At 44.1% G+C, this 19,912-nt stretch overlaps 1 pseudogene; it reads right to left on the bottom strand.

Moving 5' to 3' along the window:
* Window positions 1–17,772, bottom strand: part of LOC127690698 (high mobility group protein B1-like) — a 68,454-nt pseudogene extending 50,682 nt beyond the window's left edge.
* Window positions 17,773–19,912: the final 2,140 nt, after the last annotated feature.

Genomic DNA, 19,912 nt, shown 5'->3' with positions numbered 1-19,912 from the left:
ATGTTTGAACGCTGGTTACCCAAGATCACCCTGGACTCTCCCATGAGCTTTGCAGCGACCTCGGCGGATTGTTAAAGCAGCCTCAAGGCCAGCAGCCCTCATCCAGCACCTTCTCAGTTTCTGCTCAAGTTAGAAGGCTCCCCGGAGACATAACCCCCAAGGCTTTGGAGGTGACTTTGGCAGTGTTCTTATACAAACAGATGACGGCAGCTGGTAACATTAGCGACTTCGCTTGTCATCTCCTTTTTCTGGGGCAGTTGCTTCCCCGAGAATTATTTGTGTTTACCATATTCATCCATGGCAACCATATAACACAGCTACCCAGGGCCCCTCCCCATACCAGCAGTCGCTTAGTGTCCTTTTCACGGTTCTATTTTGGGAGTGATGCGGACTATTAACCGTGCTGGGTTGAGTTCTTGACCCCAACAAGTCACTAATGGTGCCTTGTAAAATAGTCTTCTATTTGGTTTGCACTTCAAGAAGGAAAAAAAAAGTCAATTTTTTTCATCTGTCCCAATGGTGCTATTATCCATGTTTTAATTTTAAAGGATTAAAAATAGACAATGTGGTCTACCTGGATAGAGGAAGGGGCTGGCTAGATGGGTCAGTGGCTAAAGTGCTTATTATACCTGCCTGCCAAGCTAGGTTTGATTCTTGGAATTCACAGTGAAGAAAAATGACTCCTGAAGTTGTCGCCTGACTAGAACATACCCCTGGCACGTGCAAACCATACTTTTTTGTTTGTTTGTTTGTTTTGGGTTTTTTTTTTGTTTTGTTTTTTCGAGACAGGGTTTCTTTAGGTAAGCCCTGGCTGTCCTAGAACTCACTCTGTAGACCAGGCTGGCCTCGAACTCAGAAATCTGCCTGCCTCTGGCCCCTAAGTGCTAGAACTAAAGGCATGTGCCACCACTGCCGGGTCAAACCACACTTACATGTATACAGACACTGGACTCTTATGAACACTAAAAACAATAAAGATATAGTGGACCACAGCAAGACATACATTGATAAGCAAAACTAACAAATGCAGACCACTAGAAATGTTCAAAAGCAGCCCCCTGCCTTTCATACTCCCTCCATCCCAGAGCTCACAGGAACTCCTTGAAAGGAGACCTGTTAGGAGCTGGATGATGGCTCTGTTGGTAAAGTGCTTGTTGTCCAATGAAAAGAACCTTAGTCTGAGCCCTAGAATCCACACAGAAAGCCAGGCATTGTGGCCTATCCCAGTAATCCCAGCACTGGGGAGGTGGAGACAGGGAGATTCCCTAGGGCCTGCAAACCAGTCATTTGTCGTACTTGGTGAGTTCTAGTAGATGTGAGGGTGAGGGGGTAAGGGGATGAGGGGGTGAAGGGGTAAGGGGGTGAAGGGGTGAGGGAAGTAGGAGGTAGGGGTTAGAGGTGGGGGATTCAGAAGTCCTGTGATGGTAACATTGACTCTGGGACCAGCTGTGTGGAGACAGATCAACTTTACTTAGGGTGATTCAAGGATTATAAATTTGGGGGGCAGGGGTGGGAATATCCAGGATGGGCAAATGTCACTGGCTGAAGGCTTAAAGTACTAAGCCTTGAAAAAGCATTTCAGGACTCTCAGGTGCTAGCTGAACAGGTTCTTATTGGGAGTTGAACCTGTAATCTTAACCAAGGCTACATGACATTCTGCAGGTATAGGGAGTGGGGTCTAGAACCCCCCAGGCTGAGAAGAGCAAGTCTCACTGACAAGGGGGTCCACCATTTTGCACCAAGCCCAGAAAGCTATCCTGACAAAGGTAGACTTTTAACATTAATTAGCAGGGCAACGTTTATCTATGTATAATATATAAACTCTAATATTCACTAAATGTGTGATGATGTTTAGTAAATTTAGAGTTGAGCAAACATCACACGATCTAATTCTAGAACACTCCTATCACCTTAAAAGCCCCATCCCATGGTGGTTATTCCACATCTTCACTCCCGGCCACAGGAAACCCTGGGTCTATTTGTGTGTCTTTCTTTGTATGCCTGGATATTGCATAGATACAGAATTGACGAGGCAGTTTAAGGAACTATCTGCTGCCTCTGCCATTGGCCTCACTCCCACTCTCCACTGGAAGCCCCCTCCCTGTTTTCCCCATCAACTCTTGATAATTTTTGACTACATTGCTTCTCCATTTAAACCATCCTCCCTGTCCTCTGTTTTCACTTACCACCATTCACTCAATAGACTTCATTTCATAATGATTAAAGCCAACTTTTTTTTATTTATATGATTACACTGTAGCTGTTCTCAGACACACCAGAAGAGGGCATCAGATCCCATTATAGACGGTTGTGAGCCACCATGTGGTTGCTTGGAATTGAACTCAGGACCTCTGGAAGAGCAGGAAACGGGCAGGGTCGAATAGCGGAAAACAGCTGGGCAAGGCCCACATAAAAGAAAACTGGCTGGTGGGGCCGCATAGGGGAAAAGTGACTGGGCCCGCTTACCCGCACCGGGGTAGGGACAGCAGGCACCCTAGTACCTGAAGAGAGAGGCTGCCTGGCTGGCGGGGAAGTCTTTGCCCAGAAGACAGGGCTGGGTACCTGTTGAGGAAGCCTGGCTGGGAAGAGGCTGCCTAGGCGGGGAGTCCTGGGTCCTTTCCTGGTGACTAGAGACACTGGTGCCTCTTCCATGCTCCTGCGCAGTGGGCTCTGATAAGAAGAGACAGTTTATAGTTTCAAAGCTTTATTATAAAAAAGTAGGAAGAGAAAAGGAGATAGAGAAGTAAAGGGAGAAGGAAAAGATAGAGGGGTGAGAGCTGGCCATGACCACGTGGAAAGAGGAGAAGGAGAGGAGAAACAGGGGACAAGAGCAAGGACAAGAGAGAGAAGCAAGAGAGAGCGAGGGGGGCAAGAAACCTCCTTTTATAGTGGACTGGTACCTGGGGTTGCCAGGTAACCGTTGGGGGCTGTGTGTGGGGGACCTGGCTGTAGCTAGGTGACTGAAGGGGTGGAGTCCAGCCAGAACTCTGGCCACAGGGTAATGGAGTTGAGGAGTCAGCAGTCTGGGAGCATGGCTCACTGGTTCCGTCCCTTGTAGAATGTTCTACTGGGTCTCCGGAGTAAGCCTTGCTCAACCAGGCCACAGACTGCCTTCCACGGTTAAGGCTAAAGACTAATAAAATTTAACCTTTACTGTGCAACTGTGTGTAAGTCTTGCATGCTTGTGGCTTGATCCTAAAAGCAGGAAGCTCCGGCAGCCCTGATGTGTTTCTGGGCATCGGTGAGGGCACAGCAGGGTCAGGAGCCAGGGCCATTTCTTTCTTCCCATGCCCAGTGAAGGTGCAGTCACATCCCAAGGGCAGTGTGCCCATCTCAGGGTTCAGTGTGTCCTCCTGCTGTGTCCTTCGTGGGATCTCCAGCCATCCCACAGTGCGGGAGTGTCACAGGCAAGCCATTCCTCTCCAGCATCCCTTTATTGTCCCTCCTCGCTGCCTCCCCTCCCCAGTTTCTAACGGCCCTTCCTAATTGGAAGGGAAAGACATTCTTTTCCTCTGTCCTGCCATTTCCCCCCTTTAAAAATGTACTGCATTTATTTATTTGATTGGGAGACCTACACCATCACACCCTGGCAGACGTCAGAGGACAATATGTGGAAGTTGGTTCCCTGTTCCATTGTCCCAGGACTTGAGCTCAAGTCATTAGGGTGGACAGCAGTGCCTTTACCCACTGAGCTGTCCCATCAGACCACCGTTCATCTCTTCATCACATCATTTGTGTGAAGTCCCTCTTCCCCCGGAGTCCTCAGATGTTTTAGTTTTAAGTGAGATTTTTCTGGACTAGATGTTGGAGTCATTAACCCAGCCTTATGTGTGCTGGATTCTGGAACGCATACATTCTCTAATGTCCCTCTGATCAGGTCTGACTTGCTTTAATGGACTATATAAATGGTTCTATTGTAAATGACTGAGAAAGGGGCTGTGGAGAAGTAGACTTCCAGTAGCACATAAATTGTTTGTTTCTATAGTTTATGGCTTATCTGGAGCTAGAGTTGAAGTTTCACATCAGTTTTCTATCTCCCACCAGTTGGAATGGGCATCAATAAAAGGGAAAAATAAAGTCAAATGTAGGCAGTAATTTAAGAATGATAGCTTATCTGTTCCCATTCTAGATCCAAAAGCATTGACATAAAGACCTATTAAATTTAATAGCAAGCTTTCAGCACTGGGCAGGCATGCATCTGTTCTAACCCTCTAAGCTATCCCTTTCCCAGCCACAGATGCTCTGTTCCTTGCAGTTTGAGTCTTGCCCTGGCTTGCTCTGCTCCATGTGTGTCCGTCCTCATGGCGAATCCCTTGACAACGTGCTTATTATGACTTCTCCTGGACCTCCTGCCTCGTAGTCACCCCTTCCCTTCTCCCTCTTCCGCTTTGGGACTTCCCTGGGATCGGAAGTCCTGCCTTCTCTGCCCAATCACAGGCTACTCAGCTCTTTATTAACCAGAGATAATTGGAGAGCATTCTTCACACAATATTGATACAGGAGATGGTTCGACAATCATGATAATCCTAGCATCTGGACTGTAATCAGATGTATGGGCACAGAAATCAGCATCTGATTACATAGTGCCCCAAACCACCCCCAACAGGGCCTTGGAAGGCACAGACAGCAGATCTTTTTGAGTTCAAGGCACCAGAGCCACATGATGGGGTTGGGAATTGTTGAAATAACTAGAAGATGTTTTCTAAGTTTTCATGAAATTGCTTTCAGATAACAAGGGAACTTTTTTTTACAGCGTTTTCTTTTACCCTAGCTCAAGTGTCTCACTGTCCCATGCATCCTCGGTCTAGAAATATTAGAGTTGTACCTCAGGGACTTAGGGCTCACAACACAGCTAGACCTAAGAGTAGACAGTACTGACTGCACATAGACGTCTCTAGAAAATGGATGGTGTCAAGGTTACAGCTGCCAACCAAGACTTCTGCGTCTATTGCATCTATCCTGAGAGAGAGAAAGAGAGAGAGAGAGAGAGAGAGAGAGAGAGAGAGAGAGAGAGAGAGAGATTAGCTAGGGCATTTCTAGATGAATATAGATGAATAAAAGCTAAAGGATTAGGGACACAGTTCAGTGGTAGAGTACTTCTTATGGTATAGCAGGTTTAGGTTTGATCCCCAGCATTGCTTATGTTTAGCAGGTATGAAGACTATAAGGCCAATAAATAAAAGTCAGTTGAAATTACACTATCAATGAAAAAATCTCTAAAATGAAATTTAAAAGACTATTCATTCCCAAGAAGAAGGAAGGAGAGGGCCCGGGTCCTGGAAAGGCTTGATGCAGCATTGTAGGGGATTGCCAGGACAGAGGAGTGGGAGGGGGTTGATTGGAGAACTGATAGAAGGAAGAGGACTTATGGGACTTAGGGGGAAGGGGAACCGAGAAAGGGAAAATCATTTGGAATGTAAACAAATAATATAGAAAATAAAAAAATAAAATTATTTTCTACATTAAAAAAATAAAAATAAAAATATTAAAACGGATTAAATATAAAAGGGATTAAATACTTCGGAGTAAACTTAACAGAAGGAGCATAAAACTTGCACAGACTACAAACTAAAAAACATGGGTAGAATAAATTAAAGACCTAAGGCAATCCTAAGGCCTCATGCTCACAGGTCAGAAGAGTTAATCTGGTAAGAGGGGAACCTGCCTAACTGACAAATCTAGACGGTCCCATGACAACTATTAAACCTCTGCAGGCTGCCAATGATGCGTGAGATGTCACACTTTTCAGTTTCACATTTTACTGAAGAGATGCAGTCATCAAGACAGAATGGTACAATGATGACACGAGACATCCAGACAGTGGACCACGGCAGTCCAGAGACACCCTTCTGTATCCACGGACAAGCGACTGACAGTAACACCATGTTCACTAAAGTCATCTTCCTGGCAGTTAGCTGGAGAACTGAACATCCAAAAACAGAGAATGAGCTTGGACGCCTACCCCTAAAACATCAATTCAAAATGGATAAGACCTTGAACATGGATTTAAGAAATCCATGTACAAGATTTCTAAAAGAAAACACATGTGGGCATTTATGATTTAGTTACTGTTTCTTCAGTACGATCTGAAGTAAGTACCAAAACCAAAATTGTCAACTTGCACTTTGTCAACAAAGGACATCTTTTGTGGTAAAGGCCATTATGAAGAGAGCCGGCTCTGGGAAAAGAAAGACCACCAGAAAAAACAAAATATCTGCAAATCATCCATCTGATGGGCATCTTTGATCCAGAGCCCGTGAAGGTCTCTCACAGTCCACAATGCAAAAGGATGCACATAAATCCCTCCACACATATGACTTGTCTTTTTTTTTTTAATGTGCAAATGATTGACATTGACATGTCTCAAAAGAACACATCCAAGTGGTTAAAAAGCACAAAATGGTTGCTAATCACTAGGGCAGTGCAGGCAGCAGCAATAATGAGGTACTTACCATATACTTGACATGTACTGCAATGACTATAATACGTATTTTAAAAAGGGAAATAAAAGTTGGCAAGGATGTTGAGAAATGGAAACATCCACAATTGCTAATGGACTGTAAATCGATGTCTTCAGTGTAAAGAACATGGAACTTCTTGATAGTTCCTGAAAGAGTTCAACATAAAGTTACCCTATTGCTTGGTAATCTTAACTTAGGAATACGACCAAGTAAACAGAATATGTATGTTCACACAAACATTTGTATGTGCATGTTCATAGCAGTATTGTTCATAAAGGCAAAAAAATGGAATTGTCTGTAAACAGATGGGTAGTTAAGCTGTGATGTATCTGTGCACAGGGATATTATCAACACCCTGTCCCCCAAAAGGAACGAGTAACCAGTACATGCTACATCATGCATGAAGCTTGGAATTGCTTTGCTGGCTTCACAAAAGAAGCTAAGCACAAAAGACGACTGTGTATTACTTCCTTTACATGACATGTTATATGCAAAACCATGAAGACAGAGGATAAATTAGCACTTGTCAAGAGTTGGGGAATGATAGAACGATTGGTGTTGAGTAGGAGATGTTGGGTGTTGAAAATGCCCCTGAAATAGACACTGAAATAGTCAGAGTTTATGTGGCAGAGCTTGTGAATGACACCAGGAACCACTAAAGCAGAGGCTCTGAACTGTCAGGTTTTCCAGCATGTGAGACATGCACTGTCAGCAATACATGTGGGCACTCTAAGTCCCAAAGTGGGCATCAGCACATTTAGGCTTAGGCTAGGCCGGTCTTGAACTCTTGGCTTCCTGACGGACTCAACCTCCCAAAGACTGGGATTGTGAGTGAGCCTCCATCCCTGGCTGACACACACATTAATGTAAAAAAAAAAAACTGTCTATTTTAATGACCTTTGTGCACACTTTCTGTGTTTTGTAACAGTTTTCTGTGTCCCAGCTGCCAACGCCAGCTGATGTGTGGTCTCTTGTGTTGGGTTTGAGATTTCTGTGGTTTCCCTTTTAAGTTTTTTTCTAGCTTTTTTTTTTAAACAGTATTTTTTAAAAGTAACAGTCAACAATGGACAAGGAATTTAGAAATAAAGACTGGTCGTTCAGCACAGGAAATTTCAGAAGCACTGGAATGGGGAACCTGGGTAGGGAGTGGAACTGGCCTTAACTCTATCTGTCTTGGTAATTTGATGCAATCTAGAGCGATTGGTGTTTTCATTTTTGTTGTTTGACCCAGAGCATACTTTGTGGCCTTCACCAGCCTGTACTTCCTACATAGCACAGGCTCAAACCCAGCACTTCTATTTCACTAGTACTCTCTCTCACCTTCATATTTGCTTAGGTGTATTCAGTACCAAATCTGCTCGTTTTTATTGGCTTGTCTGCCTTCTGTAAAGTTGTAAGAGGTTCAGCCCTCTGTTCCTCTACTTACCATGACTCATTGGTCTGGGACTCACCATTGTAGTTCAGGCTGGATCCAAACTCAAGTATTGCTCCTGCCTCAGTCTCCTGGGTGCTGGGATTACAAGTGTAAGCTCTCATGCCCAGCTCCATCTTTTAAGACTTGACATAAATTATATTTGTTTTTTTTCCTATATAGTTTAAATGTTTCTACGTTCATAGATGTTTCAATTTGGTTACTGGGCTGGCTGTTGAATAAAGGGGACTCATGAGCTTCCTTTGTCTTTCTCCCTGTGTTAGCATTTTAGCTGGTGAATTGTTTGTCACTGCTAAAATAGAGAAATTCACCTATGAAGTACCCAAGGCTGGAAGAGCAGCATATAAAATTCTCCTGGAGAGCTTTTAAAAACCCCAGTGCTCTCATCACACAGTTGACAGGGAAGCCAGAAACTCAGAACTAGTGTTAGATATCTGCATTTTGTTTTAGTTTTTTTGTGTCTGGGAACTGAACCTGTGGCCCCGTGCCTACCAGGCAGTTGCTCTATGACAAGCTCTAGCTCTAGCCCAAAAGCCTTCATTTTAAAATGCAAAGCAAAATGAAAGATTTGATGATTGATAAAGTTTATACATCCCCCTGTTTTGCTTCCCTAGATCTGGGATTACAAATAGCTGTCAGCACCTCCGTGGGATGGATGGAGGGAGGGATGGATGGATGGAGAGAGGGATGGATGGAGGAATGGAGGGATGGGGGAATGGGGGGATGGGACTCTGGTTTTCATGTTTGCACAGTGAGAGCTTTATGGGCTGAGCTGTCTCCCAGCCTCCATCTACGATCCCTTGACATTAACTGATGGAGACCAGTGGTAATGATTCCACACACACTGGTTTCTCTGCTTTGATTCACTTCATTCTTCCACTAACCCAGCAAGAGAAAGCAAATGTCACAGTGGCCTGGGCTAATTGAGTGGCCCAGCTTCTCAACTCCTGTCACTATGGACTTTCCATTGGTCACCTAGGCTGAAGACAATCAATCACTAAAACCAACGTTAACTGACAAACGGAGTTCATGAGCTAATTACAAGTCTGTTTCCCAGGGTATGTCTGATCCACACTGCTTTCTTCTGCACCCTCCATGGCTTCCAAGTGCCCAAAGGAAGAAAAATCCAATGTGACACAAACTCTGGTCCTTCCCTGCCCCCCCACCTCTCAAAGGAGCCCTGGGTGGCTTGCATTCCCTGTGTGCTGCTTTGCTTCCGGTCTGCAGGCTCCCCTGGCCCCTGCTAAAAGGTTTGTCTACAAAAGCCTTTTCCCTCCCTCCCCACTTCCTCAACAGTGGACTGGCTTTCCCTTTAGAGCAGGACTTGACTTTAGGGCCACCTCGTTTGAGCTAGCCTTACCTGAATGATTCATAATCGCTCTTACCCAAGGGGAGGTGACCACGAGCTACACTACCTAGAAGGAAGACATTGGTGGCGTTTAATACTAGCCTAGCAAAGCAGACTGATCTTCAGTCTCTAACCCTCCCATCCAGAAAACACGATGCAAAATAAAACATAATATGTAGCCCACGCTGGCCTTGAACTTGTGATTCCCTTGCCTCAGCCTTTCGGCATGCACTATCACTCCTGGCTAAAATATGTTATAATGTCTGATATGGGCCGTTATCAGCAACTGAAGAAGATGACTGGTTGAACCAAAAGTTTTACCTTTTAAACCCCTGCTTCTATTCAGTCTCTGTTCTCAGACCCCAGAGGCTTCTTCCCATAGAGTCTGCAAGTCAGCCACTCTCCCATGACATGTTTGTTTTGGCAATTCTAGAACTTTCTTCTCTCCTCAAAAGGAATCATAAAATATAAGTAAATGAGTGCAGGGTCCTAAGAGTGTCTGGAAACAGAAGTGACATTCACAGGCTGTCTGAGGTTTAGTAACTGATAACTGAGCCTGGGGCTGAGGAGATGGCAGGGTCAGGGAGAGCACTGCCCACTCCCTATGCAAGCACCAGGACCTGCCTTGATCTGCAGGACTCAGGGGAAGGTTGGGTGTACCCACGCACGCTACAGCAAGGCTGGACCTTGCTGCCCATTACACTCTAGGTGTGGTGAGAGACCCCGCCTTAGCAGAAGAAGGCAGAGAGTGACAGGGCATGCACACCAGAACACAGAAACATATATAAGTGATGGTACCATGGCCAATGCTAACTTCCTGATGGCAAGTCTATGGACCACTGCTCAAGGAAGCTTGGATTCTTGACTTCACTTCAGAGAAGGATTTCAGGATGAGCTAGTGTGAAGTCCAATTGTAATTTATTAAGGAGAAACTTATTTAAACAAGGGGTTTGATAGGAAGAAGGGTGCTCAGGGAGAGGAGAAAACATCCAAGCCTGCCTACAGTCTTAAGAGAGTATCTTTACATGTGTCCTTTGTAGGAAGTTGGTGGGTTCAGAAGTTATGTCTTCTATAAAGGGCTGCTAAGAGACATTCACTCCACAGAGACTGTTGGGCATTTTCAGGCCACCTGGATTATGGTAGAAGTTAAGATGTTTTTCTTATAAACAAAAGCTTATTGTTTTGCCTGTGAGAATCACAGATGGAATAAGGCCGTATATGCATGGTTTGTTGTTACTTTACATTATTTTTAGTGTGTGTGTGTGTGTCTGTGTGTGTGTGTGTGTGTGTGTATTGAGAGAAAGGGAGAGAGATAAGAGAAAGACACACAGAAAGAAATGGAGACAGAGAGATGTGGGGGAGAAGGGAAGAGAAGAAAAGAGAGAGAATTGTGTGCATGTCACATGGGGGTCGGACGACAACTTTCTATTCTGAGTTCTGGGGATCTTTCTCGTGTTGTCAGGCTTGGTGAAAGAGCTTTTCCTTGCTGAGCGACCTCACCAGGCAGCTCATCATATTCTAAAATCCTTCTTTCAAATATCCCTGTTTCAGAGAAATGTTGTCTCTCTATAGGTGATCTCCACAGCAAATGTTGATAACTGTTGTGGAAATGTTCAGCTGGGAGTCTTAAGCCAGACTCCAGAATGAGGAGCTTCTATCCCTCCCATGTCCCCTTAACTTTCCCTTCCTGTCTTGCCTCAGCTTCTGGTGTGTGTGTGTGTGTGAGTGTGTGAGTGTGTGTGTGTGTGTGTGTGTGTGTGTGTGTAGGATGGGCTGAGCGAGTTCAGTCAGTGTTCCTGGACACACACCCATAGTTTGCAGCACAACTTCTTGTGCACAAAGCTGGGCGTAGGTGCCATGGGCCAATGCTGTGTCTGCGGCCCAAGCCTCATTCTTCTGCAGAAAGCCCGGTCCTGGGGCCCTCGCCCCAGCTTTTCACGTGTGTGCCAACTGCAGGATTAATGACGACAAGAAACGTGCCTGGTTCCTTGCACAAAAAATGATGTCTGAGTGAAAGGGCGCCAAGCGTGGATTAGAAGCAAGAATGTGAACACTCTCAGGACGCCATGCTGGGTGATGAGCTGGGGGGGGGGGGGGGCTACTGCTGCCTCTGCAGGGCGGGTCCTGTCCACAGATAAGACTGTCTCCTGATTCACTTCATGCCAAGCTGTTTTGTCTTTTACATCAAGCAGGGATCTAACTAATGTGGATCTGGATAAATATTTGTCAGATTAAAGGAAAGTGGAGACTAGAAACTTCTTTTAGTTGGGCTGCAAACCACCACGCATTCTCCCTTGGGGTCCTTCCCACAATGCTCTGTCCTTCCAGTCCTCTGGTGCTGCACATGCCTTAGGCACTCCTTCTGGTATCTTTTAGAATTTTTGTTGTTTCTTATTTTTTGTTTTTGTAATGTAGCTCATGTCTATGCTAGTTAGGTACACATTTTAATAAGCATGTTAATCAGCTTTCTGTGGCTGTGACAAAATACTCGAGAAAAGCAAATTAAAAGAAGGAAAGGTTTATTTTGGTCCATGGTCTCCTTAGACTTGCCAGACTGGGCCTGTAGTCCAAGGATGAGGGGACAGTACATTGTGGGAGTATCTATCAGAGGACACTGCTGCCCTCACGGTGGCCAAGAAGTGAAGAGAAAGAAAAAGGCAGGGTTTCAATATCCCTTTAACGGAAATGTCCCAAAGACCTAACTTCCACCAACCCTCCTGAAGGCTCCAAATCAGGTGAGCAAACTTCTAACACATGGGGCTTTGAACAACGTTTTTCCAAACCATGACAACGGGTTAATTTATTACAAATGTATACAGCATAAAGAAATGATTATTTAGAAATAAAACGGAACTATGAAGAATTTGTCTTTTAGTTAGTGGAAATATCCACAGAATTTTTTTTTTTTAAGTAGGAAGATGATAGCAAGTTGGGTTCTCAATAGAACATTTGTCGCAAAGAAGAGAACACTAAAGGATAGGGAAAAAAAATGAAAAGCCCCAAAGAGTTGGCATTTATGTATTCATGTCTGTTTGTGTGTGTGTGTGTGTGTGTGTGTGTGTGTGTGTACACGCACATCCAGGCATGCAGACCCAGGCATGCCACAGCCCTTGTATGGAGACCAGAAGACAACTTTGGGGAGTCAGTCCCCTCCTTCTTCTTCACTGAGGCAGAACCTCTCTTGACTCTCTCATGATTTGTGCCCCAGCCTGGCTGATCCCACAGCTCCAGAGGACTCTCTTGTCAACAAGCTCAAGCTGTTGCACTTACACTCACCCAGTGCTCTTACCTGGGGAGCCATCTTACCTGGGAGCCTCCAAATTGATTTTTTAAAAGATGCTTTTGAGAGCCAGGCAGTGGTGGCCCACACCTTTAATCCCAGCACTTGGGAGGCAGAGGCAGGTGGATTTCTGAGTTCGAGGTCAGCTTGTTCTACATGCTGTATCAAAAACCCAAAACCAAAACCAAAACAACAAAAAAAAGATGCTTTTGAATGTAAAAGCCCAGCATCTCACTTTAAAAATGAAAACAAAAATGATAAAGTAAGTACTTACAAAGTAACTAAAAAACTTTTGGCCAAATTTCAACCCAAAAATGTAACATGACACAAAGCTGCAACACAGAGACACAAAGCTGCAACACAGAGACACAAAGCAGCAAATTCCAACAACTTCCATTCTTGCACAACTGTCAGATGGCCCTGGACAGACCCAGGACCAAAGAGACCCAGCCCTCTTCTCAGATCTCGGTGCATCCCTTTGGGGCAATCTCATTTGCAGGATGCTGGGACTGAGGGCAGCAGCAGCAGGGCCAGAGCTGGGACAGTCATCCCTCTCCCCAGGGCGCTGTTGACCAAGGCTCTTTTCCAGAGGTTTGCTCATGCTAACCCACCTCTCATTCATTATACTATAGTGGAAATTCCTGCCCTTTCCATTCTCACACCAGCCCTGAGGAGGAATATTCTTTATGGCTTATTCACCCAAAAGTATACATGAGAGTTTTTACTCAGAGAAAAGCTTTTCACATTTAATTTCAAGGAACAACTTTTTTTTGAGACAGGGTCTCATGATGTAATTCTGAATGGCCTAGCATTCCCTCTGTAGACCAGGCTGTCCTCAAACTTACAGAGATCTTCCTGCTTCTGTTTTCTGAATTCTGGAATTAAGGACAGTGTCACCATGACAGGTTCCAGATCATGTCAGGTCTGGAAGAATTGTTGTTGTTGTGGTTTTAAAATTTTTATTTATTTTTATCGAAAATAGTTTTTTCATACAATATATTCTGATTGCAATTTACCCCCAGATCCTCCCAGTCCCCCTCAACTTCCTTACTCACACAAATTCACAGTCTTTTCCCCCTCATTAGAATAAAAGCAAGCATCTAAAATAATTATCAACAATAAAAAAATATAATACAAACAAACAGAAAAAAAGAATCAAAGAAAAGTCACAAGAAACACATACACATTTACTCACACAGAAAACCTACTAAAACAAAATTGGAAACTTTAATATATAAGGAAAATTTCTATAAGGTAAGGGCTGGAGCCAAGACAAAGCATTGTGAGACAAAAACAAAAACAAACAAACAAAAAAGTCCAAAATTGCCATGGAGTTCATTTTGTGTTAGCCGTGTACTACTGGGCATGGGGCCTGCCCCTAAGAGTTGTTTGTTTATCCAGTGAGATTCCATTGGAGAAAGCTATTTTCTTCTTGGCCAGAAGTTACTTATTGGAGATAGCTTCTGAGGTCTGTGTCTGACTTCCCTTTCAGCACTGGGACTCACTCTGACTTAGACCCGGGCAGGCCCTGTGGATGCTGCCAGTCTCTGAGTTCATAGGTGTGCCAGCTCTGTGGTGTCTAGAAGGCCTCTATTCCTTAAAGCCTTCCATCCCTTCTGGTTCTTACAATCTTTCTGCCTCCTGGTCCTCAGAGTTCCCTGAGCCCTGAGGGGAGGGATTTAACAGAGACATGCCATTTAGGACTGAACATTCCAAGGTCTCTCACTCTCTTCACAGTGTCCATTGTGGATCACCATATCCGTCCCCATCTACTTCAGGAGGAAGCGTCTCTGATGATGGCCAAGTAAAGTCCTGATCTATGAGTATTTTCAGAATGTCATTAGGAGTCACTCTATCGCTACATTCCTTTAGTGGAACAGTAGTATTTTAAAAGCTTTCCCATAAGTCCATAGCCTCTCTAGTCTCAAACTCCTGGCCACCTTGGTTGTATCGTGCATGGATTTCAACTTATGCAGTGGGCCTTGATTCCAATCTGATGGTGGGTAGTTACTTCCACAACATTTTTGCTAATATGGCACTAGTATGTCTTTCAGACAGGTTACCATTGAGTAGAGTTTGTAGCTAAGAGGGTGTTTACCTTTTGTTAGTTTACAGGTGATTCTGCTAGGCTCCTCCTAGAGACCTAGCAACCGCTACCTCAGTTCTCTCTCTCTCTCTCTCTCTCTCTCTCTCTCTCTCTCTCTCTCTCTCTCACTCTCTCTCTCTCTCTCTCTCTCTCTCTGCCCTCATGGCTCTGCTCCCATGAGTCTACCCTATTCCTTTGTCAGGTTCTCACTCCCATCCTTTGCTCCAAATAAACTCCCTTTTTATCAGTTCTGTTGCATCAGGTGTGATTTCTCAGGGGGACACCTTGGCATGGGCTCAATAGGTTTTAGGGTTAGTAAATACAGCTGAAAGCCTCAGTGGTGATAAAAAGTGATTTAAGGCATATAAGAGGAAAGAAAAACGCTTCAAATTTCTTCCCCTCTCTATGCTACTGTTATATAGTAAGACTTTGAAAGTTCTAACATTGATCAATGGAGTTCTAATAAGCCATTAGTCTAACTCTAGTAAAGCCTTTGTCTATGCAATCCACTATCATAGTCACAAGCTCAAGATTTAAGTTTCTTCTGGTAATCTTTTAAGTATAGACCTAAAGGTGTTCCTCATTTTGATAAATTTATATATACCAGTCTTCCTGATAGAGGGAAGAAGCCCCTCTTTCACAGTCTGTAGTTATATGAAAATCAAGTGAGCTTTTGCCCCTTTTGCCCCAAGGACGGTTTCTGTTTTCCCTGAGCTCTTAAAAAGGGCTCATGATTTTAACAAATTTATCACCTTTTGTAAACTTAAGGAGATTTTTGTAAGCTTCAGGAAATCTACTCGGATCAAAGATGTACTGCTATTAATAAACAACCTTAGTTTTCCACCTACTGCCTATTCCAGAGGGTGGGATTTCTCCCTGGTTCCCTGGGTTTGGGACTCCCTTTCCTGCAACTACCAAGATCGTGTATATCCAAGATTTTTTTTTCTCCCTAACCTACTTAACTTTATTTTCTGTCTCTAATATGTGCATATGTTTCAGCATCCTGCCAAATCCAGATTTTGTTTACTCAAAAATCTACATCCAGGGCAGCTCCAGAGAAGCTACCTACTCTCTGCTCTAGTACCTACTCTAGTCTACCCTCACAGACACTTCAAGTAGCCCACACTTTCGAGCCACAGATGGTCACTCAGATCCTGGACAGCAGTGAAGCAGCCAGTTCTCCCAGAACTCGACCAGCATCCAAGTTTTCTTAGGGCCCCAGTCAGCAGGAAGTAGTCTAAAGAACACAGGGACCTCACTCCTGCTCCACCATCACCCCTTCCTAGTTCCCCACTTGTAATTAAACAGGAAGGGAGGGATGTTAGCGTTGAGGCCGTTCTACCAGGCTCCTGCCAGGGACCTAGCAACTGCTTATGTCATCCTCTGCTGCCATTACCTGCCGCAGCCAGGTACCGCTTGTTGCTACCCCAGTTTTTCTCTTCTCTTTTCTCTCTCTATTCCCACAAGTTCCTGCACCCCCTACCGTGTGTGTCTCTGTCCCTCCCCCTCTCCTTTCTGTACTCTGTCCCCCTTTCCATCTGTCTGTCTCTACACTTTCTCTAGGCTGTCACCTCCTCCTCTTCCCCCAAAGAAATTCCCTTTTATCAGGTCTGTTGCATGTTGCTCTCTTGGGGGGACTCCTTGGCCGGGGCCTGCCAGTGCCCTCCTGCTACTGCATTATATTTCAGGGCACCTTTCCCTCCCAGTAGCATACAGAGAACCTTCCAGTACCATGAACACTTGTCAGTAGTGGGGAAGGCTGTATGTAGGCAGCAGCTCAACCTCTTCTTGTTCAGGGAGTTATGGAGGTGTTTGCAGGACCTTACCACCAGTTTGTGGAGAGCAACCAGCAGCCTTGGTCATAGTCCGGGTTGCTCGGGGGTTTCCATGGGGCCTGTTTGGCAAGTAATCTTGATTAAATGACATTCATCTTTGGTACTGGAGGGCTCATGTGATGGTGAGAGATGTTGTAGTTGGGGTTTTGTCTCCCCAATTATTTGGTGGTTCCAATTAGGATTTATTTACATATGTATATATACTTTTTTTAATAAAAAAAATTGTATTTACTTAGAAGCATTCAGAATGTCAAAAAACAGCCACGATTTCTTTTAGCAATTACAGAGTGCTATTCGGTTAACAGAACAACAATTATCTTTGTATAAGCTGCATCAGAGACAACTGAAGATGAAAAAAAAACCCAAAACCAAAAGAAAAAAATCAAAAACCAAACTATGTATCAGTCCCCATCTATTAACTAATCTGTGTTGTGCACCAAGAAGAAGCTGCTTTGAATTTCCATGCCAATTTACAACTCCAGACTGTACCAGGCAAGGTACCATCAGGACAGGGCTATCGTGTTAACTATACAAAAATATAAATAAATAAATAAATAAAAAATAAAAAAAAGACACCATACAGTTTAAAAGCAAGTCTTACCCAGCCTTACATTTCAATTTTTTTTCTTTAAAAGGAGTGAGTTGTGTACAGGGGGGTTAAATGCCTTATAGATAAGGAAAAAAAATTGCGCTAGAACCAACTTATCATCATCACCTTCATCTTTGTCTTCCTCTTCTTCCTCCTTCTCCTTCTCCTCATCTTCCTCTTCCTCCCTTTTCTTGCTCTTCTCAGCCTTGACCACCCCCTTTCTCGCTGCATCAGGTTTTCCTTTAGCTCTGCAGGCAGCAACACCCTTCTCGTTCTTCTTCAGCTTGGCGGCCTTCTTCTCCCAGGAGTGCCTGTCATCCGCTGCAGTGCTGTGCCACATCTCTCTGAGTTTCTCTGCAACATCACCAGTGGATAAGCCAGGATGCTCTCCTTTGATTTTGGGGCAGTGCTCAGAACAGAACAGAACAGAACAAGAGGAAGGCTGAAGGAGGCCTCTTGGGTGAATTGGGGCCCTCAAACTTCTTTTTGGTCTCCCCTTTGACAGGGAATATAGGTTTTCATTTCTCTTTCATAATGAGCCTTGTCAGCCTTTGCCATATCTTCAAATCTCCCCTTTCCTTTAGCAGACATGGTCTTCCACCTCTCTGAACACTTCTTGGACTCTGAGAAGTTGACAGAAGCATCTGGGTGCTTCTTCTTGTGCTCCTCCCAACAGGTTTGCACTAAGAATACATATGAGGATATTTTACCTTTCGGCTTCTTAGGATCTCCTTTACCCATGTTTAGCTGATTTTCCTCCACAAGGCACAGAGTCACTCAGTGCCCATCTGGCTCTCGCTTGCCCAGGTGCCGTCTCTATCTATATGTATATATTTTAAGAGACTTCTACTGCACTAGGTTTCCATACGACTCCACAAATGTCCCTTGGTTTTAGCTGTCCCTTTGCCTCTCCTTCTCCATTTGATCCTCCTGATCCAGCTCCTCCTCCTTCTCCTCCCCATAATAATACATCCATAACTATGTACTCTACTTACCCTTTCCTCTGAAGGTTGTTCCCGCCCTCTCCCTAGTCTCTTACTCTATACATAACCTCTGTGGTTGTATGGATTGTAGCCTGCTTACTGAAGACTTAATAAGATAATGGATACATACCTTATTTATCTTTTTTGGGACTCTACCTCACTCAGGATGATTTTTCCCCAGCTCCATCATTTACCTGTATATGTATATATACATATATATAACTTATATATATTTATTTTATATGTATATGTATATATAGAGAGATTTGGGTTTTTTGAGACAGGGTTTCTCTGTATAGCCCTGGCTGTCCTGGAACTCACTCTGTAGACCAGGCTGGCCTTGAACTCAGAAATCCGCCTGCCTCTGTTTCCCAGAGTGCTGGGATTACAGGTGTGCGCCACCACCGCCCGGCTTCATAATTTTTTAATAGCTGGATAATATTCCATTGTATAAATGTACCACATTTTCCTATTCTTTCATCTGTTGACAAACACCTAGTCTATTTCCAATTTCTGACTATTATGAATAGAGCAGTAGTGAATATGGTTGAGGGCCCTGGAGACTGAGAAGCCCTTGAGTTCTCTTTCTTCCAAGACATAAAGTGTTGCCGAAATCCATGAAAGTCTGTTCTGTCTTTTCTTGTGCTTCATTCAGACAATGGCGGAGAGTGGGGGAGGGGGACTCCCTGAACTGTTCTCAGTTGGTGAAGCAAGGGCTGGAATACCCCTCATTACCCCTTCTCAACAATCCCAATTTGAGTTTACAGCAGCAACCACTTTGCTTTTAAAATGATCCCGCAGCGCCTCCCTGTGGCCACAAGTCAGGTGGGCAGCTGTCCCCGAAGTAGGCAGGGCTCTGCAAACCTGCCTGGAACAATCAGCCCGTGCAAGCATCCAGGCATCCCGGATCCTTTACTGTGGGCTCCCCGCCCTCGGTTACCCAGACAATTATACTTCTGCTTTCATGTCATATAAACATACATGACTTTATGTATTAATATAAAATATAGGAACTACAAACTAGAGAAAAATGATAGTTGGTTTTTTCAATACAGGGTTAACTTTTTTAATATAAGATCCGTAGTAAGCATTCATTTTCCCCACAAAACAACAAACAAACAAACAAACAAACGAAACAAAAAACCTAATCAACCAACCAAACAACAGCAACAACAAGACAAAACAAAGCAAACCCCAGCAGAATTTCGTTCTTTGTGGTGGGAAACGAATCCCAGTGTTTACGTACACAGTGCCTTTCCCTATCCACCCCTCTGCTGGTGTCGCTGCATTTCCCCACTTTGTCTATCTTGCACTGTCGTCTTGGGTTGGTAGTTTGCACACTTCAGGAAAATGCATCCCGGCCTGAGGAGGTGGCTCAGTGACTCTGAGCGCTTCATGTTCTTCCAAAGGTATCTGAGCTCAGCTCACTGTAACTGCAGTTCTAGGGGATCTGGCTCCTCCTTTGGCTTCCACAGGCATCTGGACTCATGTGCACGTACCCTACACACACACAAATATAAACAAATTTTTTTAACTTTAAAATTAATCTAATTTTCAAGAAAAGAAAGTACATTCCAAAGACACATGTAATTGAACAAAACCTCATTAATAACAAGTATTCCAACTGATTTTTAAAACAATATATCTTATTACATATTTTTGTTTGTTTGTTTGTTTTAAATTTTTATTTATTTATTATATGTAAGCACACTGTAGCTGTCTTCAGACACCCCAGAAGAGGGCATCAGATCTCATTACAGATGTTTGTAAGCCACCATGGGTTGCTGGGATTTGAACTCAGGACCTTCAGAAGAGCAGTCAGTACTTTTAACCACTGAGGCATCTCTCCAGCCCCTTATTACATATAATTACAAATATTTATTTGTGTGCGTACACAT

Source organism: Apodemus sylvaticus, chromosome 8 (genome assembly GCF_947179515.1).
Source record: "Apodemus sylvaticus chromosome 8, mApoSyl1.1, whole genome shotgun sequence".
In the NCBI taxonomy this organism is placed as follows: Eukaryota; Metazoa; Chordata; class Mammalia; order Rodentia; family Muridae; genus Apodemus; species Apodemus sylvaticus.
Note: the sequence above shows the minus strand (reverse complement) of the source record. Positions and strands in the feature narration are given on the sequence as shown.